The 23778-nt window shown below is 45.0% G+C and overlaps 1 protein-coding gene and 1 long non-coding RNA gene across 2 annotated transcripts in view; one reads left to right on the forward strand and one right to left on the reverse strand.

The window, feature by feature from the left end:
- The window catches only part of SLC25A30 (solute carrier family 25 member 30), an 89422-nt gene that overhangs the window by 42106 nt on the left and 23538 nt on the right, over nt 1-23778 (forward strand). The window lies entirely within an intron of this gene.
- On the reverse strand, nt 20146-23703 carry LOC122686951. Its single transcript, XR_006338960.1, has 3 exons — nt 23573-23703; nt 20483-20628; nt 20146-20254 (listed from the first exon to the last, which is right to left on the reverse strand). It is a non-coding gene; the product is annotated as an uncharacterized LOC122686951 (long non-coding RNA).

Raw genomic sequence — 23778 nt, forward strand, 5'->3', positions numbered from 1 at the left:
CTTTGCTGACTGAGCCACTAGGGAAGCCCCTGGTGTTCTTCTAGAGCTTCCCAGGTGGCGCTAGTGGTAATGCAGGAAATGTAAGAGATGCAGGTTCCATCCCTGGGTTGGGAAGATCTCCTGGTGAAGGGCATGGCAACCCACTCCAGTATTCTTGCCTGGAGAAACCTATGGACAGAGGAGCCTGGCGGGCTACAGTTCATAGCATCACACAAGAGTCGGACACGGCTGAAGCGACTTAACATGTAGGCATGCAAACTAAGACAGCTAAGACAAGGTGACTTCTAAAGTATCTATAAAAGGCCACACTTAAGATACCCGGTGGTAAATGCAGTCACTCAAAGCTGTCCTATAAAGTTCCCCTCGAGGCAACATTTTACTTGGTGCAACGTTTGTATTCCTGGTATCAAGGCCTTTAAAACTGTATGCTCTCACTTTGCTTTCTACTAATTCCCTGGAAATCTTTAAAAGCATAGCCTCGTGAGATGAATTTCCTCGTAGCTTTTGCATTTTACTGTCTTTGTCAGCTGTAACTCTGTCCTTTATCAAGGTCACCTCCCAATGAATAGCCTCTCATGATCCCGTTTACAGTCCAAAGTGGTTATTCGGCCTCAGGACTTTTTCAGTTTGGAAGAATTATGCTCAGCGGATGTTCTTCAGTCATCCAGAATGTCAGCCCAGGGAACCTTAATTCCAGTCAATTGCCCTCCCTGAATCTTGCTGTTTTTTCTTGAGCGTTCTGAGTTTGTCATGAAATGAGAACGTTTACTAGAGGAATGTGTTTAAAGTCAGAGGGAAAACAGGTGCCAAGTCAGGATGAGTCTGGAGGGAGTTGAGGGAGAGAAAACTCTTTGGAAAAATTCTAGATTCTCCGTCAAACAGCAAGCATCATGGAGCAGCTGTTATAGGACGAGGCTCTCACGGATGGTGAAGTGAAACATGGAGATGTGACGGCAAGGGCTTCCCTGGTGGCTCAGTGGTTAGGAATCTGCCTGTCAGTGCAGGGGACGTGGGTTCGATCCCCGGCTGGAAAAGATTCCACATGCCTTGGAGCAACTAAGCCCTTGGCCACAACCACTGAGCCCGCCTCTCGAGCCCCTGTGCTGTGACTGCTGGGGCCCGCACGCCCTAGAGGCAGTGCTCTGAAGCTAGAGGAGCCACGGCAATAGAGAAGCCTGCAGCTGGAGAGCAGCCCCCGACTCCCTGCAACTAGAGAAAAGCCCTCCCAGCAACGAAGACCCAATACAGCCAAAAATCAATAAAATTATTTTAAAAAGATGTGACATCAACTGTAGATTTGAGAGATAAGCTTTCAGCTTACAAAAGTTAAATAATACAGGAGAAATACCAAGCTAGGCTAAAGGTCGTTGCTATTAGTGAAGTAATAGTATCCATAGAGTCATTCTTTTTTTTTTTTTTTAATATTTGTTTGGCTGCATCGGGTCTTAGCTGGGCACATGGGACCTTTGATTTTCATTACAGCATGCAGGATATTTAGTTGCTGCATGCGAACACTTAGTTGCGGCATGTGGAATCTAGCTCCCTGACCAGGGATCGAACCCAAACCCCCTTGCATTGAGAGCATGGAGTCTTAGCCACTGGACCACAGGGAAGTCCCCGACAGAGTCATTCTTTCACAATGTACTTGGCCCCAGCCACTGGTATGTAATAGTGAACAAGCTACTAGGAGAGGCGTCCTGGAGGACTGGCCATCCATTCCAACTCAAGGGAGAAGAGAGGGAAATGATGGTGTGAACAGAGCCACTGAAATCCAGTATCGAGTCATAGGACCGTGAGTCCGTCACTTGAGTTGTTTCTCCCAAAGCGATCAGCTGGGCCTGGATCCCTTCCATAGCTCACTTGAGCTTGTTAGAAGGCTTAATTTTTGATAGAGCAGCTCTGAACTCTCCCCCAGTTAGGTCAGTCACTTTTGCTTTCTGGTCAGATGAGGCCCTGTTGTGCTGGAACTTGGCACCACGTGCAGAATAAAGGTCTAGGACAAGCCTGGGGCATGGTTCTGAAAAGCTGGAGGAGTGTGGGAGCTGACGCACTTGTGTTTGAACCCGGCAGACCTGGGGCCTGTGTCATCATCGTGTGACCCAGGCTCACCTGTTTGCTGAAAGATGATTAAAGGCACAAGATCACCCAGCTGGTTAGGGACCCAACCGGCCCACAGCTCCACCGCGCTTCCCATCTTTTGTCGAACCATGATATCTGGTGGCTCAGACAGTAAAGAATCTGCCTGCAATGTGGGAGACCTGGGTTTGATCCCTGGATTGGGAAGATCCCCTGGAGGAAGGCATGGCATCCCCACTCTAGTATTCTTGCCTGGAGAATTCCCATGGACAGAGGAGCCTGGTGGGCTGCAGTCCATGGGGTCACAAAGAGCCGGACACGACTGAGCAACTAAACACGGTGTCTTCAGCTCCTGGGCTGTTCCAGGTGATCTCAACTCCCATCTGTCCCTGTCACATTACTTGCCTTTTTCTTCCTCTATGGGTCATCTTTTTATTTTCCTTTGGTCCTTCACTTCTTTCTGAGAAGATAAGGTAATGGGACTTCCCTGATGTCCCAGTGGGTAAGACTCTGAGCTCCCAGTGCAGGGGGCCTAGGTTTGAACCTGCATGCCGCAGCTAAGACCCAGTGCAGCCAAATAAGTAAATAGTGATAATTTTAAAAATAGGTAGGGCAAAAAAAAAAGATAAGGCAGTGTCCTCCACCCCCGAGTTCCTCTCATTTGTCCTTTGGTAGGTGAGGTGCTGGCCACTTCCTCCTGGGACGCTGGCCCCTCGCCAGCTCTCCAGCCCTTGTCAGCTGCCCCGAGCTGGGTCCTTATCCACTGCTCATCTCCGTGTGCCTGGGAGCCCTCAGTCAGAACTAAGGACTTCCCTGCTGCTTGTGTAACTTCAGTTAGTCTCTGTTTGTTTCTAGCCCTCACTTATTTCCTGAGTGCTAGTTCCAGATGGGCTTCCCAGGCGGCGCTCACAGTAAAGAACCCGCCTGCCAATTCAGGGGACAGAAGGTTCCATCCCTGGGTGGGGAAGATCCCCTGGAGGAGGAAATGGCAACCCACTCCAGGATTCTTGCCTGGAGAATCCCACGGACAGAGGAGCGTGGTGGTCAGACACAGCGGAACTGACGTAGCACGCGGGTAGCACACACGCAGATCCACACAGCAAATTGACTCAGACGCTTCCAGGTGAAGCCTGTCAGGCAGCTCAGCATATCTCAGACGGAAGCCTCTCCTTTGCCTCTAACCACCCTCTTCCCCAGTCTCTGCTCTGAGGGGCACCACCAGCTGGACACGAGCCAGGAACCCGAGTGTCTGTCTCAGCTCCCTCCCCTCCACCTGCATGGTGGGGCAGTCAAGTTCTAGGCCCTCTGCCTCCTTCACCTCCCCTGTTCCCACCACTGCTGTCTTAATTTAGCTTTTCAACTGGGAAACCTACATTCACGCTTCAGGACTTGGGCAGTTCAAGTGTCATCTCCCCCAGGAAGCTTTCCAAAATCCGGTTCAGACTATTATGTAATTGTTAGGTTTTTTTTTTTTTTTTCCCCTTTCACCAGACCATAAATCTCTAAAGGCAAAGGCATTTTTTCCCCCTTGTACCCAGCATGGCATTTAGTGATGGCTCAGTACATGAATACGTGAGTATATAAATGACCAAGATGAGGAAATAATACTTATTTTCCATAGCCGCCCACAGGATTCATGGTCAAATAAGGACATTTCCATTTTTACCTACCACTCTCCACAGGTTTTATAGTTATTTTCTTTTTCCCTAGGCATATTTTCTCTTGTTCTATTTCATTCTCTGCTCTACTAAATACAAAGGGAAGTAAGTCTCAAGACTCAGAATATAAAGCAACTATATACTCCAATAAAAATTTAATTAAAAAAAGACTCAAAATAACACACTAGTGACTGGAAATTTAATTCTAGTTTCCTGGACCAGAGAATTAAGTGAATATAAATCTTCAATGGAAGTTAAATTTGCTAACCACAATTAGACCAAATTAGCCATCAGAAACCTTATTGTTCTCTACTGGAGAGTCTCTTTACATCCTCTCAGGGCTAACTGTGGAAACACCACCTGTAGACAATATTCCTCCCTAATCCCTTCTTGTGGGATAGTTGGCTGTTATGTCTCATTTTAAGGTAAAGTGTTGTTGGTGGGTGAGAGCAGATAATAAAATGTGAGCTTGGAGACATTCATTATAGACAAGCTCTGATGGGATTCTTGTGACATTCTCACAGAAAATGGAGGCCCGGAAACAATTGTCAGCCTAATCTTGTGAATTTCCAGGTTGGCGTCACTAATTATAGTTTACCTGTGTGTGTGTGTATTAGTCAGTCATGTCCAACACTAATTACTCACATCATACCACGTATCACATAGTCACAACTGGGAAAACCACCTAGTCATCACCAACATTTTTTCAAATGGAAAAAGAACAGTGAACATCACACACACACACCATCCTTAGTTTTTATTTTTCTATGAATTCTGATTAAAGGAAATATATTTGGGTAAAGGGTCATCCTGTTTGTTTATGTAGGACTTTTTTTTTTTTTTTAATTTGGAAAAGAGATGCTGAGTCGAAGTATGCAGGTCATTCTCTTGGACAGATCAGTGTGCTTCAGCCAAGGTCTAGTTATCCTCTTTAGGTAAGTAGGTGAAAGGGTCACAGTGATAGTATGGGTGCTTGTAGCTTTGGCTGTAGAATCTTCTCCAGGCTGCTGGAAAATCTAAATTAAGGCCAGGGGTTCCTGATCACTTCCTTGGTGGCTCAGATGGTGAAGCGTCTGCCTGCAATGTGGGAGACCCAGGTTCAATCCCTGGGATGGCAAAATCTCCTGGAGAAGGAAATGGCAACCCACTCCAGTATTCTTGCCTGGAAAATCCCATGGACGGAGGAGCCTGGTAGGCTACAGTCCATGGGGTCACAAAGAGTCGGACACGACTGAGCGACTTCACTTTCCCTTTCCTGGTCTTATATTTAGAGGCTGCTGTCAATTTAAAACCCTTCTGTGGTGCTAGTAGACAAGTCTGGCCTTCATCCAATCTGAAAGGAATGCAGGTTCATGTGACTCAAACCACTAAGTAAGAACTGGCCTTGACCTGCGGGGGAAGGACAGTAATGAAGACAGAAGCCGGACAGGACCTGTCAGTTTCAGCAGAAGCCTGGGTCGGAGGTGTGGCTGCTACTTGTTCTGCCTTCCGCAGAGGAGTTTGTTAGTTAACCAGCCCTGGTTGAGCGTCTGCTTCATCTAGAGCTCATGCTATGTGGACTGCCGAAACATGTGCTCTTCAGCTCATAAATACAGTGAGCGTTCTAAACAGGCAGCGTGTCTTAAAGCCTTTAAGAAGGTTTGTGTCACTCTGGGAACCACACACTAATTATTTTATGTAGGGTCGCATTGGTTCTGTGATGGTTCTCTTTCACATTAGCAATGATAAAGTGTGCTTCACTGCGTTGACAATTCAGTTCTTTGAGTTCTGACTGCGTGAAACCACATCCGACAGCCGATGCAAGCAGTGTCTGTGTAAGATGCACAATCAGACATAAACTGTTCCCTTTCCGATGGTTCCGTTGAGCCTGGGCACTGACCTGTGTAGTGGCTGGGTCTCTGTCATGCGTCTTCTCAGCAAAACCCAAAGTGATGGTTAGAACTGGAGATTATAGAAGTTGTTAGAACAACTGGATGTATCTGTGGAATAAATAATGTGCAATTTTGAAAAGTTTACTCAAGGAAAGTATAAATCTATAAGACTTATTTTGTTATAAGTTCTATATATATACTAGTATGCACATTAGTGTTATCAGGTAGGAAATCTGCAAGTAACAGTATCTGCTCATAGGGGAGTTTCCTGGTGGTCCTGGGGTTAGGACGCGGGGCTTTCACTTCAGGAGCCCAGGTTTGATCCCTGGTCAGGAAATTAAGATCCCATAAGCTGCATGGGCTTCCCTGGTGGCTCAGATGGTGAAGAATCTGCCTGTGATGTGGGAGACTCAGGTTCCATCCCTGGGTCGGGAACATTCCCTGGAGAAGGGAATGGCTACCCACTCCAGTATTCTAGCTGGAGAATTCCACGGAGAGAGTAGCCTGGCGGGCTACAGCCCATGGGGTCACAAAGAGTTGGACAGGACTGAACGACTGACACTTTCACTTTTTCACTTCAAACTGCATGGAGCGGCTATAAATAAATAAATCTTAATAAAAAAAAAAAAAACAGCCGTGTGCTTAACAGTGGTATTTTTCTCGTAGAGCAAGAAGTCTGGAGGTAAGAAGCTGCAGGCACTGGCATAGCTTCCCAACAATGCTAATAAGGACCCTGACTCTCTGTCTTCCTGTCCTGCTCCTCTTGGCCACGTGGTCTTTTGTTTCCGAACTTGTCCCTTTGTGACCGTAAGATGACTGCCATGGCTCCGGGTACCGTGTCTGTCTTACTGACGGGAGCATGGAGAAGGGCAGTCCTGTGGCCACTCTTTTTTCGGGGGCTGGTCCTTTTATAAAGAAGTAAAAGCTTCCTCAGACACTCTCCCTTCCCCGCAAGAGTGCAAGCTTTGTCTTGGTGGTTGGAACTTGTAACTTGGCCATGCTTAGCTGCAGAAGGCCTGGGAGAGGAAGTATTAATGTTTTCCAGCTTCTGTAACAGAGGGCTGGCAAAGCAGAGGAGGGGCAGGAAGAAGTTATCTTACCAGCAGTATCAGAGCTTTTTTATCAGAGCAGCTACCGGCTTCCCTTAGGCAAGCAGGGAGTGGCCAGGATCCTTTCAGTTGCCTTCTTTTGTGGCGCTTAAATCGAACTCTACCCAGTTTGGGGCTTCCCAGGTACCCAGTGGAAGGCCTGGATCCCTAGTCCTAGGCGACTTAATAAGCCCTGTCAAACTGGCCTTTTTGTGGGTGCAGGTGGGGGTTGGAGCTGTTTTTACTATTTATAAAAAGTTATCTGCCTTTCTACCTTCATTTGCTCGAAGCTAAAGCCCTACAAGTTTTCTACTTTGACTACCCATGAGTGCCTTTTAGGATCTTAGTTCCCCAACCAGCGATCGAACCTGGGCCCTTGGCAGTGGAAGTGCGGAGTCCTAACCACTAGACTGCCGGGGAATTCCCTTGATTTTACTTTTAGAAGCAGTATGTTTCAAATTTAGAATAAATCAATAAAACAGCAACAAATCCCACCCCCCCCCCTATATTTTCATTGCTCTGATGGTATATATTCTTATTTTTTTTCCATTGAAGAAAGTTTGGGTGAAATTCACAGAAAGCTAAACCTAAGGTGATGGACAGGGAGGCCTGGCGTGCTGCGGTTCATGGGGTTGCAGAGTCGGACACGACTGAGCGACTGAACTGAACTGAACTGAACCATTTAAAAAGTGTATTTAGTGGCATTTAGCGTATTTACAGTGCTGTGTAACCACCACCTCTATTGAGACCCAGAATATGTTTTTTTTTTATTTCTTACATGTTCTCTTTTTATTAAGTAAAGCACGTGTACAGGACTGTTGCTTCCACTTAAAATGTACAGAGTTGCAGAGGACCACTAGAGTGAAAGTGAAGTTGCTTAGTCATGTCTGACTCTCTGTGACCCGATGGACTGTAGCCCACCAGGCTCCTCCATCCACGGAATTTTCCAGGCAAGAGTACAGGAGTGGGTTGCCATTTCCTTGCTCCCAGTCTAAAATGAAAATGAGTGATACAGGTTACAAATGCATAGTTTTAAAAAATCTTTTAGAGATCTAAGACGCAAATAAGCCTAAATATACTGAAATGCAGAATGTGATAAGGCCTTTGTAGGACTTATGGCAGAATGACAAGATGAGGAGGTATCATGGATAAGGAAAAATCAGAAAAACTTCAAATGAACTTTTTGCAGACCCCTTGGGATGGCCTGGCTCTAGGTGAGTGATCACACCATTGTGATTATCTGGGTGAGACCCAGAATATGTTTGTGAACAAGTGATCCCAAATGCGGGGGAAGGTGTGGTCCTCTGTGCTGAAAAGACTGTCGATGCTGCCTGCAGGATGCCCCCCACCCCTCCTACCCCCACCCAGGGGCTCTGGGCTCATAGACTTAACTTCACTATAGGCTTCATGTGAGAAAAAACGATCTTTCCAATGAACACTTACTGGACATCTGTCCCAGTTCTCAGAACCCTCTTGGCCTTGCCCTCTCAAATGTCAAAGGTTGCAGTGAGAAGCTCTTTGTTTGCTGAGGATTTGCTGTTTATGGCGGCTTAGATAACAGTTCAATTCACACAAAAACAAACAAATGATGATCCAACCCTAGTCAGGTACAAGGCCATGAGTGGACTCAGGGGCGGGGCGGAGGGGAGGTGACGTGAAAGTAGAAACTCTCCTTTGACTCACCTGCTGGGAGAGTAATTTTCCAGGTTAAGTCCTTAAGATGAGTTATCAGAGGGCCAGGTCACAATTTATTTGTAGAGCCCCATACCCTTCCTTGGCACCGTCACAGAATCAGCTCGTTGGGTCCTTGCAGCAGTCTGATGGAGGAGGCTGGGCAGGTGTTGGCATCTTACAGCATCGCCCTCTTCTGAGCACTTACCTCCTCTAACTGTAGAGATAGAAAAGGAGGGCCACAGAGGCCCCTCTAATTACAGAATAACTTGGAAAGAGTAAGATTTGATTTGAATTTTTTTTGGCTGCACCATGCAGCTTGTGGGATCTTAGTTCCCTGATCAGGGGTTGAACCTGCAGTGGAAATGCAGAGTCCTAACCACTGGGCCACCGGGAATTCCCTGATTTGACTTTTATAACCAGTGTTTTTCAAACTGTTGAGTTTTCCATGTAGCAGATTATGAACAAAAATGAAAGAAAATAGGATAATAAATGTTGGCGTGTATTGTAGTCATAGTAAGTATTTTTTCCTGAAATGTTTGCCTCGCTGAGGGGTGTGTGTGTATGTGAGTGTGTACTGGGTGATGATGCAAAATGTATTTCCTGATGTGGGTTAGAGTTTAACCAATTTGCAAGCCCTGAGCAGGAATGGCTGTGGTCCCTTTAGCACCACTCAGATTTGAACACTGCCAGCCTCAGGCTTTGCCCGCTGCCCTGACCCTCCAGGTCAGGATGGTGATGTCATGTGTGTGTGTTCAGAGTCCTTTGCTCCTTATCAAAAGCAAAAATTGGGCGTCTGCCCCAAAGGCAAGTTCCAGGAACCGAAAACGTGACTCTCACTGGTTGTACAACGTTTTGACTTTCCCGTGGTAAGAACAATGTCAGTCCTGGCTTTGCTGTCTCCATTTATTTTTTGAGTGTTCTCGAACATTTTAGGGCATTTCTATGGCTTCAGGCCAGTGTACTGACCTGCCTCCTGGCCCCAAGAAGCACACCACAGGGAGCTCTGGCTAAAATTACCCCACGGAGGTCACCTGTTAACCTCCTTTATCCTCTGCCTCTCAGCATCAGGCAGCCTGGATCACTTAAAATTCCCCAGTTTCTTTTTCATGGAAAAAGCCATTTATTCCATCTGTTGGAGATTGCATTTGGTCCCTTTATCTTGCTTCTGATACACTTAAGTCTGATAGTTTTCTTAGGCAGTGTCTACATGAAGGCACCCAGAAAGTTAGAGAGTAAAATATTTAGCCAAATAATTGGCTTAAACAATGCAGATAATTCCAATTAAAGCCCACTGATTTTTTTTTTTTTGCATGTTGCATTAGCTAGTTATCATGATGTCCCATAGATATAACTTACCATAAAAGCAAATAAAAAGCCATTTTGGTTTCTGTTCCCATGTATTTTTGAAACTGTATCATTCAAAAATTAATTGGAAGTACTGAGTATAAGTCTTGGGGACAAAACCACTAAGAAATATGAGAAGCTTTAACTTTAGGCTCTTACCTAGTTGGCTATACTGGTTTTACGTTTTGGGGGGTTTTTTTTGTAAATTTTCTGGCCACACTGCAAGGCTTACAGGATCTTAGTTCCCCCACCAGGGATTGAACCTGTGCCCCCTGCAGTGGAAGCATGAAGTCTTAACCACTGGACCGCCAGGGAAGTCTGGGCCCTTTGTATATAACCTGAGTCATTTGTAATGATGGTCATAATAACAAGGGCAACAGTGATGTTGATTATATGCAGGGCACTGTGCTCATGATTTCATTTATTCCCTTTAATTCTTACAAAAACCCTCTGGAGAGAGTTTGTGATTTTACTTTTAAGAGAACTGAGACTTATAAAAAAGATAAATAACTTTTCAAGTTCTCCTGAGTTGGATGCCAAATCCCCAAGCTGCATCTTTGTGGAGGGAGAGAAATCAGCCAGGAATGTGAATCCTTTCAGCCATTTTCATAGAGGTGTTCATATGTTTTCTGTTCCCCCTCCTCCCTGTTCAGCCTATCAGCTCACCAGGTGCAGAAACTGGAGGGGAAAAACCTCAACACATTCCTGACTGTTTATGGGGAGACTGGGAGAATGAAGGTCATTTCCCAAGGAGCAGACCCCAGAGACCCAGGCATGGACCTGCCTGAGATCCAGACCTGAGAGGGAAGAACAGAGGGCTTATTGCAGAGAGAGATTAGATGCAAATCCAGCTTACAGGGCTGGAAGGTGGGGTGGTCAGGGGAGTCGGCGAGTGTGGATGAGTCTTGTATTGCTGCTATGATGAGTTACCACAAGCTTGGTGCTATAAAACAATACACAGTTATTATCTTTTGTTCTAGAGGTCAGAAGTCTGGAATGGAACTCACAAGGCAAAAATCAATTGATTGTCAGGGCTGTATGCCCTCTGATGACTCCAGGGGAAATATCTGTTTCCTTGACTTTTTCAGCTTCTAGAGGCTGCCCGCATTCCTTGGTTTAGGGCTCTTTTTCATCTTCAAAGCCAACAATGGCAGGTTGAGTTCTTCTCATCAGGTCACTCCAGCCTACATCCACAGTCGTATTGTGTCTCTGACTTTTCTGCTTCCCTCCTTCACTTAGAAGGATACACGTGATTATGTTGGACCCATTCATTATCTTGGGTAATCCAAGATAACCTCCCCACCAAAAAGTCAGCTGATTAGCAACCTTAATTCTATCTGTAATCGTAATGCTCCTTTGCCATATAACCTAACATAGTCACAGTTTCCAGGGATTAGGTCATGGAGTTCTCTGGGGCTATTATTATGACTATCACAGTGGCCTCTTAGATGAAAGCAACATTTGACCTGAAACTTAAAAAAATGAGTTAATGTCAGGTTGTGAAAAGAGGGAGCAGGTCAGGTAGTAGTCCAAGCAGAGGTGACAGTCTGCGCAGATGGAAAAGAGCTTGGCGCCTTGGAAGAACCGGCATCATGCTGGCCTCCAAGGCCAGGGTAAGGACTTGGGGGCTTGTGCTAAGGACAGTGGGGAGCTTTCAAAGGCTTTTGGGCAGCAGGAAGGCTTGATCCAGATCACTGTGCTCTATGGAGATGGATGAAGGAGGCAAGAGGGGACACGAGAGGCTACTGCTGCTGCTGCTGAGTCACTTCAGTCGTGTCCGACTCTGTGCGACCCCGTCCCTGGGATTCTCCAGGCAAGAACACTGGAGTGGGTTGCCATTTCCTTCTCCAGTGAGAGGCTAGTGATTATCAAATGCCTTCCTTCCTGGAAGATCATTCCACCAAATTTGGACAGAGATTCACCAGATATTCACCAAAATCCATTTTGTTTTCCTGTGCTAAGCTGCTTTAGTCATGTCCACTCTGTGACCCCATGAACTGTAGCTCACCAGGCTCCTCTGTCCGTGGGATCCTCCCAGCAAGAATACTGGAGCGGGTTGCCATTTCCTTCCCCAGTTTGTTTTCCTAGATGTACACTTCCCAGCATCCTGGTATTATTAGTGAGGCTTTGAGACTAATTCTTGCCTATAGACTGTGACCAGAGACAGTAAGAGCAGGTGGGCCCTCTCTCTCTTCCTTTTCTACAGAGATCTTCGATGCCATCTATGAAGAGGGTTGCTTTGGGGGAAGGGAGGATCCTGGGTTCCTGAATGACACTATGGAGCACAGCCCCATTATCATTCTGACTGTTGTATGGGAGAGGAAGCAATACGCTTCACTTTGTTCCAGCACTGAGATACGGAATTATCTTTTGCAGTAGTTAGCTAAGCCCAGCTAATAGACAACCCCTGCATGCTCAGTCACTCAATCATGTCCAACTCTTTGGAACCCCATGGACTATAACCTGCCTGCACCTCTGTCCATGGATTTTTTCCAGCCAAGAATAATACTGGAGTGGGTTTCCATTTCCTCCTTCAGGGGATCTTCCTGACCCAGGGATCGAACCTGCATCTCCTGGCATTGGTGGTAGGTGGATTCTTTACCACTGAGCCACCTGGAAGCCCAGTAGACAACCAGACAGACCAATAAATTAAGCAAAATAATTTTGAGTTTTAACAAGAGCTCTGAAGGAAATTAACGTATGAGGTGATGGAGAAAAATTAGGTGTTTCTCCCTCAGAAAGGATGGTCATGAAAAGCGTTTCTAATGAAGTGGCATTTGATCAGAGGCTTAAAAGATGAGAAACAGTGGCTCTGAGCAGAGGGAGTGGAGATCTTTGTGGACAAAGAAATTAATAAATGTGATAACTCTGAATGAGGAGACACCGGCTGTGTTGGTAGGAGAAAAAAGGTGGCTACTGTGGCTGAAACTTGAAGCATGGTCAGAAACTCTCACTGGGAAAGGATTCATGAAAAGGCTCCAGCCTAAAAAAAAAAAGAAAAGAAAAAGAAAAGGCTCCAGCCTTGGTGCTCCTCCCGCAAGGGTCAGAGTTCTAGAAGCATGTCTCTGCTGGACTGTGTACTCACTGAGACAGTTCTCTCTTCCTAGCTATTGCCACTGCCTGGAGCATAAGTAAGTTCAGCCAAAGTGGAAGCAGGGGGACTAGTTAAAGCAAAAGTCTTGATCAGACATTTTGGTGACTTTGACTAGGTTGCTGGCAGAGCTGATGGGGAGAAGTGACTAGATTTGAAATACGTTTTATCTCTTTTTTAAAGTTTTTTTTTTCTTGTGATGAGAACTTTTTAAAAAATGAATTTATCTTTGACTGAGCTGGGCCTTCGTTGCATGCTTGGGCTTTCTCTAGCTGCAGCAAGCGGGGGCTACTTTTTAGCTGTAGTGCGTGGGTTTCTCTTTGCAGTGGCTTCTCTTGTTGCAGAGCATGGGCTTCATGGTGCGCGGGCATCAGTAGTTACGGTTCTCAGGCCCAGTAGTTTCAGCTCTGGGGCTCTAGAGTGCAGATTCAGTGGTTGTAGTGCATGGGCTTAGCTGCCCTGCGGCATGCGGAGTCTTTCCAGACCAGGGATGGAACCCGTGTCCCCTGCACTGGGAGCCACAGATTCCTAACCACTGGACCACCAGGAAAGTCCGAGATGCATTTTAAAGACAGAGGTGACAGGACTTACAGAGTGGATGCTGCAGTTGAGAGCAAAGGAAAAATCAAGGATGACGTCTGGGTTTTTGGATAGATCTTGAATAGACAATAGTGACGTTTACTAAGAGAAAGACCAAAGAAGGGACAGGCTTCAGGGACAAAATTAAGAGAGCTCTTTGATTTTCTGATGATTGACCTTATGTGTCAACTTGACTAGTCCTTGGGGTGCCGGATATTTGTTTTATTTTTTTGCACTAGGTGTGTCTATGAGGGTGTTTCTGGATGCAGCTAACATCTGAAGCAGTCGACGGAGTGAAGAGAATTGCCCTCTCAACATAGGTGGGTTTCACCTAATCAGCTGAAGATTTGAAAAGAACAGAAAGCCTGAGTGAGGGAGACCTCTTTCTGCTTAACTGCTTAACTGTTTCCTTTTCCCGTCTTTGAGCTCAGACTGAAGCATCGGCCCTTCTTGGATCTAGAGCTTGTTAACTGCAGATCTTGGGACTTTTTAGTCTTCATTAACTGTGTGAGCCAATTCCTTATAACAGATTTCTTGAGCTATCGATATATCTGTTTCTGTATCTCTGCCTCCTGTTGGTTCTTTTCTTTGGTGAACACTAATGTAGATTTGATAGGTTTGAGTGGCTGTTTCCATCCAAGAGAAGGTATCCCGTCGGGAGTTGGAGATACAAGTCTGGGGTAGCAAACAGAGCAGGGCTAGAAAGACAAACTCGGGATCTTTGGTGGCATTTGGAGCCTGTGGTCAAGAGGAGATCATTAGAGAGAGGGTTTGGTATGAGAAGAAAAGAGGCTCAGGCTAGAGCCCAGATGCATTCTCATCCTTAGAGAGCTGGTAGAAGAGAAGGAGCCAGTGAAGGAGATAGGGAATGGTTGGCCAATGAGGATGGATGAACCCTAGGAGTAGATTTCTTTCTTTCGTTCAAAAGATTTTTTAATTTTTAAAATCAAAGTTGTACACTGTCACGGTTTTTAAAGTCACGTTGTTCTACAAGAGTTGCCATGAAAAATAATAGTGAGCAGCCCCATTCTGGCCCATTACTGACCCCTCTTTCCCAGAAGCAACTACTTTCAACTCTTTCAACTGTTTCTTCTGGCATTTACTGCCTTCATTTCTCATAAGCTGGTTTATCTGCCATTTCTTAATTTTTCTGCTTGGATATGTATAGACTTCCTTCTTCTAAAGAGTTACTCTCTACGCCCACGCACACTCACCCTCACACCCACTCACACACAGGTACTCACATAGACACACAGCGTTCTTCACTGTCCTCTAATTACAATTATATCGCCTGTTTTGGTTAAACCAATATATAGTGTTTTAATTATTCTGACTTTGTAAATGTTATTCATAGCTGAGTCATGTAGTATACTATGATTCAGTTCAGTTCAGTTCAGTTACTCAGTCGTGTCCGACTCTTTGCGACACCATGGACTACAGCATGCCAGGCTTCCCTGTCTATCACCAACTCCCGGAGTTCACCCAAACCCATGTCCATTGAGTCAGTGATGCCATCCAACCATCTCACCCTCTGTCGTCCCCTTCTCCTCCTGCCCTCAATCTTTCCCAGCATCAGGGTCTTTTCCAATGAGTCAGTTCTTCGCATCAGGTGGCCAAAGTACTGGAATTTCAGCTTCAGCATCAGTCCTTCCAATGAACATTCAGGACTGATTTCCTATGATTATGTTTCCTTTTTTTAATCTGACCTCTGGTTTTCCCTGGAATTAGTAATTGTCGACATTTAAGGCCTTCCCTGGCAGTCTTGTGGTTAGGACCCTGCGCTTCCACTGCAGGGGACGAGGGTTCAATCCCTGGCTGGGGAATTAAGATCCCACATACTGCCTGGCACACCTCTCCCCCGCTTCCAAAAAAAGAGAAAAGAAAGAATTGTCTTCATTTAAAAGATTTGGGGGGACTTCTGCCTGTTTCTAATTCATCACTAGACTCTCTGTTAGAAGTTAAAGCCTCCTGTCACTTTCACAAATGTCAGGTGACTCATGAGTCTCCGTTTTCCTCTGCGCTGTATTTCCGGGATCTCTATGTACTCCTGCCCTAATCTAGGCTAGTTGCTGTTGTCCTGAGATTGACTTTCATGGTCATCTTAGGAAGTCCCTTCCCCACTTTCCTGTGTTAGAGATCCCATTTCTTGGACCCCATATTTTCCTTTATTAAAAGTTTATTCCTTAGTTTTGAGGAAATATATCCTCTATTAACTTCTCTGAAGACACATACATGAGAGGCCAGTTCTTTGTGACCTTTTGTGTCTGTAGCTTTAAAAGTTTTTTGGTTCGATATGATGTTACAGTTTGGCAATAGTTTTCCCTCAAATTTAAGGCCTTGCTCCATTGTTTCTAGTTTCCTGTACTGATGTTGAGAAGTTTCTATTATTCTCTTTAAATGTCACTTGCTTCTCTCTTGTCTGTCTATTTCTCTCTCTCTCCACCTAACCAGTCCCTAAAAGTTGAAATGGAACACAAACAAATTGGGTTTGTTGGGGGGCAGTGAGCAGGGATGAAGCTAGAGAAACTAAAAGAAAGACTTAGACTTGAAGTCCCTGCTACAAATCAGACACAACTGCTCTATAAAAAAGGAACACATAGCTGGCGTGTAGCTCACAGCACTTCGAGATAATCTTATCAATGTTCTGATTCTTTTCATTATGTGATTACTCCGCTGACCTGAGCTATAAACCTGCTATTAGTTGCGTACCTTATTATATGATTACATAACCCCAAGAAGGTTTAGAATTAAATATAGCAATGGTGAACTAAATCAAACCCATAGTACTAATATTTTTAGTACCAACCTTAAAGTGTAAGACAATCTGCATGTGTCTGTTATTTATGTGCGGTGTCCGTAATAAAAATAGAAGCTATACTCTAGACAATCTGACAGATCACCTTGTGATTTCAATTTGACACGTGTTTAATTTTATATTTATGATTTTAAAGTGACGGTGCAATAGAATTTGCTTAAGTGTGTAAGCTGCATGGATTGTGTCAAGAGGACTGTGGTATAGGTCTGTCCTCTGAGGTGGCAGGGGTCTTTGTGAGGGTCTCATGATCGTTCCTTCTGCTGCCATCAGCTGTTAAGGGCTGTGCTCCTCTCCTTTTACCAAATGAACCCCAACAGGCTAAGGGCACAATAGCCACAGCACAGTGGAGATTGTGGAGAATGAAACCTTTAAACACAAATGTGCTAACGACTGGAGTAGAGATCAACCAGCACATTTCTTCTGTGAAGGACCAGATTATAAATATTTTACTCTTTTCAGTCCAGGAGGCAAAACTGAGGCTATAGCTATGAAAAAGGTAACCACTAAGAAGTGTAACAGCCACTATTGGCTCTAGGACTGTATGAAAACAGGCGACTGTCTGGATTTGGCCTACAAACCACACTTTGGCAATTTCTGGGCATAAAAATTAAAAGGATATTAAAAAGGAAATAAACACAGAAAATAGCAAACAGTTAAATACCTGAGATTCCTGGTATAACTCACTGGAATTCATATGAGATTCCCTGTAGTGGAAGTATTTTTTCTGCTGAATACTGAAACACAACTAGGGAAGCTTTGATCAAAGCCCACAACTGATAACCAACTTGAGGAAGGTGGGTGGACCATTTGGAAAAGGTTTTTATCTTTCAGCCAGATCCCAAATTATACAGACTCTTCAAATGTGTATATATTCACTACCTACCATTTCATGTGCTGTGCTGAAGACTAGAAATACAGCAGTGAGCAAGACTGGGTCCCTGCTAGAAGGCGCTTTACACTGGTTGGGAGAACTGGGACAAGGACACAAGTTATTTCTACTGAAGTGCAGTAACTGTTCTGATAGCAGGAGGGAGGTGCATGGGGGCATCTACTGTGTCTAGTGTTCAGGGATCAGGAGAGACTTCCTGTCAGTCAGTTTATTACTGACTCGAGCCAGGACTCTCCGCCCGCAGCCAACGCAGTGGTGCTCTCTGAGTCCTGGCTCGAGTCAGTAATAAACTTCCCTTCCTGCGAGTTGCATTGTCTTGGAAGCCTTCTCTCTTCCCGCTCGGGGATTTGGACATCGGGCATAACAGAGATGATGTCCAAAACTGAAGCCTGAAGGATGAGAACAGAGTAGCAAGAGGAAGAACTTGGGAGGTGCAACTTAGCGACGTGCAAGGTTCCGGAGGTGTAGGGAGCAATAGCACGTTCAGGGAGCTGTAGCTAATTCATACAAACACTCGGAGACTTGCACAAAAGATGGGCTTTCCAAAGAGGACCTGTGGGACTTCCCTGGTGATCCAGTGGTTAAGACTCTGCGCTTCCAATACAGGGGGTGCAGTTCAATTGCTGGTTGGGGAACTAAGATCCCACCTGCCACCCTATATGACCACCCCCACCCCTTAAAAAAAAAGAGTGCCTGTAACCAAGAAAAACATATGCCAAAAGCCACATTTCCATGGAATATCATTTCTCAAACCTCAGCACCATTGCCATTTTTGATAATTCTGTGTTGTGGGAGGCCTTTTCTGGGCATTGTAGGGTGTTTAGCAGCATGGCCGGCCCCTACCCCACAGATGCCTATAGTATCACTCAGCTGTGGCAATCAAAAAGCATCTCCAGACATTGCCTGTCTCCTGGGGGACAGATCTGCCGGTTAATAACTACTGCCGTGAGATATAAGGTTAAAGCATTTTACTGGCGCATTCCAAGCATACCAGTTGGGAACACTGCCCATCCAGCTGTTGTTGTTACGAGTAGCTGTGGCTCATTACTGCTCCACTTTGCCAGGGGGCAAGGTGACCAGATGTCTCTGATACAACCTCTTCCTCCTCCTCCCACCACCAATCACTGAAGTCCACCCTGAAAGTGGTCTGATTCAGGCCTTTCATGCTGCATGGCACCAAGCGCCTAAAAAACCCAAAGAGACTCCTTCCTGACAAGTAGGGTCACATGACAATGTATCAATGTCGTTCCTGTAGTTTAAGGTAGTTTCACACACGTTTATTAAATTCTAGCTGATTCCAAAGCATTTGTTCCTCCTTGTTACTACAGCAGCGCAAGTGCGACTGCCAAGGCGATGAAGAAAACCAAGACGTGAGTGAGGAATGTCCTTGCTGCCCAGCTCTTCGTGGAGTCTGGCACAGCCCAAGTCACAGACTCTGGTGCTGGATTTTTGAGGACCGTACTCTTCTCAACGGGGGCTAAGAACGGGCCTCCTGCCCAAGAAGGAGACGACAGAGGATGAGATGGTTAGATGGCATCACCGACTCAGTGGACATGAGTTTGGGTAACCCCGGGAGTTGGTGATGGACAGGGAGGCCTGGCGTGCTGCGGTTCATGGGGTCGCAAAGAGTCGGACACGACTGAGCAACTGAACTGAACTGAATAAAGGGCCTGATGGAATTACAACACAGCGTCCAGCTACTTGAGCCGGACAGGGTTGAGAGGCAGGTGAAGAGGGGAGGACGGGGAATAGGATTCCTGTGACTGGAAGCTCTAAGGGCCACAAGGGAAAGGGCTTCTCTGCTAGGCTAAGAGGTTGTCCTTGATCTTGAAGACACTGGGAAGCCAAGGAAGAATTTTAAGCTCACAAGTGACAGAGCCAGATGAATGTATTTATTTATTTTTGGCTGTGCTGAGTCCTCACTGCTGCAAGAGGACTTCCTCTAGTTGTGGCGAGCGGGGCCCACTCTTCGTTGGCGCGGCGGGCTTCTCTCTGCGGTGGCCCCTCTTGTGGTGGAGCCCCGGGCAGGCATTCGGGCTTCAGGAGTTGTGGCTCAGGCGCTTAGGTGCTCTGCGGCATGTGGGATCTTCCCAGATCAGGAGTCAAACTTGTGTCCCCTGCATAAGCAGGCGGATTCTCAACCGCTAGACCACTAGGGAAGCCCCACCAGATGAATTTAGAAGATGTTTCTACATCATTTACATTTTACAGAGTACATTTTTGCATGTCACTTCATTTAACATTCTGTAAGTTAGGTGTTGTTTGTACTTGGCAGCTGAGGACTTAGAGAAGTTAATTAATCAAGGTCAGAGAGCTAAAACAGTTGTGGCCAGGGCTGAATAGAATCCAGGTCTCCATTTCCGCACTGCCTCTCGTATTTTGACTGTAGTCAGATAAAACACACACACGAAAGGCCGTTATAGGGCAAATGTGAAAGCAAAGAATAGGTGAAAAATTAGTTGTGTTTAGCAGGGACTGGCACTGAGTAGTTAGTAGATTTGTTTCTAGACTTACTGTTTCATCTGTTATTCTTTGTTTTTTTCTAAACTGGTTATGATGATGTCACCATGTTAGTATTCCCTAGAGCAATAATTTCCAACACGTGGATCAAGACCCTTGGGGGAACCCAAGGTTATTCAGAGGGTCCTCAATTCAATGTGAATTTTCTTGATAGATGCTGAAAGTACTACCATTTATTTTCCAGGGATTCCAGTCTTTTTAAAAATTTAGTTTACGTTACAAAGGGATCTTTATACTTGAAAGGGATCTTCATGCTAAATATAAACAATATTACGTGTGTAGTACTAACGATGATGTGCATATTAGCAGAGGCTGGTGGGGCACAGGGAAACAGTGGAGTTTGGCTATCTAAAGAATCTATAGGAAAGGGTGTGTCACACAGTCGTGAGACTGGAAAGGACTTGGTGAGATGACAGTGGAGGTAGAAGTCATGTTCTTTTTTCCCTGCCTTAGAAAGAACAGCATCCCAGTGACTGTCCCCACAGGCTGGGGATTACCTTTGTCTTTATGGCAGGAATCACGTGATACCTCAAACAGGTCCAAACTGTATTGACATCAAATCAGCGAGTGGACAAAACTCCAGGGTCTCACTTAGAACTCAAGTTGGAGCGTGGAAGTAGGGTTGTTGAAGCCCAGCCCAGGGCTTGAGCTAAAGAAAAATAGGAAAAGGGATGAGAGAGAGAGGGTTCTGGCATAGACCAGTTACCTCCTGCAGCCTCAATTTCCTCATCTATAACATAGAAATAATATCTTTCAGCATGAATGAACCATTGAATATAAAGATTCCTGGAAGAGGGCTTTGCATCAATAAATGCAGGGTTTTTTTTTAAATTAATTGATTTATTTGACTGCGTCTGGTCTTAGCTGTGACACTCACGACCTTTGTTGAGTTGTGCAGAATCTTCTATTGCAGCGCAGGGAATCTCTAGTCGTGGTGTGAGGGCTTCAGTAGTCGTGGTGCATGGACTCCGTTGCCCTGATGCATGTGGAATCTTCCCTGACCAGGGACTGAACCTGTGTCCCCTGTATTGCAAGGAGGATTCTTAACCACTGGACCATCAGGGAAGTCCCAAATGCAGATTTTATACACAGGCATGTGCCTTTTGGGGCTTCCCTGGGGGCTTAGGGGTAAAGAATCCACCTGCCAATGCAGGAGACACAGGTTCAATCCCTGAGTTGGGAAGATCCCCTGGAGAAGGACATGCAACCCACTCCAGTATTCTTGCCTGGGAAATCCCATGGAGAGAAGCCTGGTGGGCTATAGTTCACCGGGTTGCAAGAGAGTCAGACACGACTTAATGACTAAACAACATAATACAGTGGCTGGTGTCTTAGCAGAAGGAAATTTGGACGCAGACATACACACACATAAAAAAATGCGAGATGAAGACAGAGGCAGAAACTGAAGTTATGCAGTTACAAGCCAAGAATACAAAGGATAGCTGGTAAGTGCTAGAAGCCTGAAGAGAGGCAAGAAAGGATTCTTTCCATATTTCTGTCTTTCCATAGAAAAAGCCTCAGGAGAATGTGGTCCAGCTGACACTTTGATTTTGAACTTCTAGCCTTCAGAACTGTGAAAGAGTAAACCCCTGTTGTTTTTTTTTAAACTATATTGTTTGTGGTAATTTATTAAGGCAGCCCCAAGAAACGAATTCACTGGCCGACAGGCACTGGGGACCAGAGATATGCCAACAGCCCTGTGAGGGAGCTTGAAAGAGAATAGTCCTACAGCCGGTTGAGTTTGGAGGCAGATCTCCCCTCAGTCCAGTCTTGAGAGGACTGCAGTCCAGAGTGCCATAGTAAATACATTCTTGTGAGAAACCTGGAGCCAGAACTACCTACCTAAGCCCGTCTTGGGTTTCTGATGCACAGAAACTGTGAAGTAATATATGTTTGTTGTTTTGCAAAACATAACCCTACAGCAAAAGATAACAAACAAATGCATATTCTTAATTTTGGGGGGAGTGGGAGAATAAACTAGAAACTAATGGCAGTGGTTAGTGATAGGCGGTGATGGGAGCAGAGCACAGGGAACAGGAAGGGAGGCTTCCTCCTCTGAAAACGTTTGGAAGATTTGATTTTGAACCAAGTGAACACTTTATACATGCAAAAATTAAAGCTAGATAAGAAAGATGAAAAAAGCAAACTAAAATTATGCAAATAAAAATAACAAACCTAACACTGTATCACAGTGTATCACGCAGATAACACAACAATATTGCAAAGCAGATGAATTCAAGTAACTTTTGATCACCATCCTCTCGCTTTACACCTTTGGGAAGAGATGTATTTACAAAGATTAAAAAAAGTGCAAAGAAATCTTAAACTTAGGTTTGTTACTGGTGTTAGTATCGAAGTCACAGCTCTTTTGTCTATATTATAGGATAGAATAAACCAGTAAATACATTGATGCTGATGAGAACCAGAGTTTTCCTGCATTTTTACCTCTCCCCACCATGTTTACTGTTTTTGACATCATATTTTACATCTTTTTCTTAGTAACCAGGGTTTTTCACTGTGGGAGAAGAAAAATATAAAATGGAAAGAGGAAGGCTAGAATGAACCTCGAGATGCTGACTTTTTAATTGGAGGTATCAATATGAACTCATGATTTTAAAATATATCTGGGTAAAGAGTATACTGTTTAGTGTTTTATAGCTCTATGAATATATATACATTTGGTCCACTGAAAGGGGCTAGAAGAAATAACATCCCAATAGCAATGAGCACCCTGGACACTAAGATCTAATTTTCCAAGTACTATTTCCTACTAAAAGGAACTAAGATTTCTCTGCATCAGGCAGAGAAAATGCAAGGAGAGCTAGCAGGTCCTATGTCAGAAAGCAAGATGGTGTTCAAAGATTGATCGATCGATCGATAGGATGGGGACTTCCCTGGTTTCCAGGGACTAAGACTTGGCTGATCCCAATGCAGGGGGTCTGGGTTCTATCCCTGGCCAGGGAACTAGATCCCACAGTCTGCAACTGAGACCCAGCACAAACAAATATATAAATATTAAAAAAAAAAAAGATAACAGGATATATGTAAGGAAAGTGCGAGAAGGGACTTTCACAGGTCACAAAAAATTCAAACACCACAAATAATATTGGTAGTTGGTTATAACTGGATTAAATTGAATTTTAAGGAACACCAGAGTTCATGCTGTTATTCAAAAGAAGAGGAGACTTGTGAAGGGGAAGGGAAGGAGGAGAAACAAAATACAGGTATTATCTGTTGCAGAGGGAGAGAGGATCTTTGTGGAGGACTGCCAGACCACCACTGACCAAGTGATCAGGCTTGACATGGACGCAGGATACGGTGTCTCTGGATGGAAATAGACAGCATCACCTCTGACTTCTCTTACTAAAAAGTTTGACTTGCATCTAATCATAAACAATTCAATAACCCCATACTCTTAGAGTCTACTATTGGCCTGGACTTTCCAAATTGTCAAAGTAATGAAAGATTTTTTTCAGAGTACTGGAATTCCCTGGTTGCTTAGTGGTTAGGACTGGGTGTTTTCACGGTCGGCCTGCCAGGTTTGGATCTAGGATTGGAATAACAAAGATCCTGCAAGCTAGCTTAAAAAAAAAAAGTGAGAGTATTAGTACTCGGGTAATCCTGGGTAGATCTTGAACTGAAAAAGTAAAAAATATGTGTGTGTTTGTGACCTTTAGGGACAAAAAAAGAAATTTAAATATGGACAGTGTATTGGGTTGGACTGAAACGGTAAATAATACATTTCTTGCTTATCCTAATGATGAAGTATTTAGGGGGTGAAGCAGGGTTGTTTGCAACATTCCAATAATTCAGGGTGGAAAAAAACCCCCATACAGTGAAAGAGAACACAAGTATTGTTAAATGTTAGCATTAAATTTAGTGCAGAGTCTACTGTACAAGTCTTCATTTGGTTTATAAATTTTCACATTAAAAAGCCGGGTTTTAAATAAAAAGGGAGCAAGTTTACTTCTGATTGCAGAGGGCTCTTCATGGCTCTTAAGTTTCTCTTTCACTGCGGCGTCGATCTCTAGGCCGTAGGAGGCGTCACCGCGACCAGGGCAGCTCCCACCCTTGCCAGAGACAAAGCCCCTGGTGGCCCCCTGCTGCCTGGGACGCGGCCTGGGCGTGGCCTGTGCCGGGAGCGGCCAATAGGAGCCGAGCCGGCGGGCGGGG

The sequence above is a fragment of the Cervus elaphus genome, chromosome 30, assembly GCF_910594005.1.
Source record: "Cervus elaphus chromosome 30, mCerEla1.1, whole genome shotgun sequence".
Classification (NCBI taxonomy): Eukaryota; Metazoa; Chordata; class Mammalia; order Artiodactyla; family Cervidae; genus Cervus; species Cervus elaphus.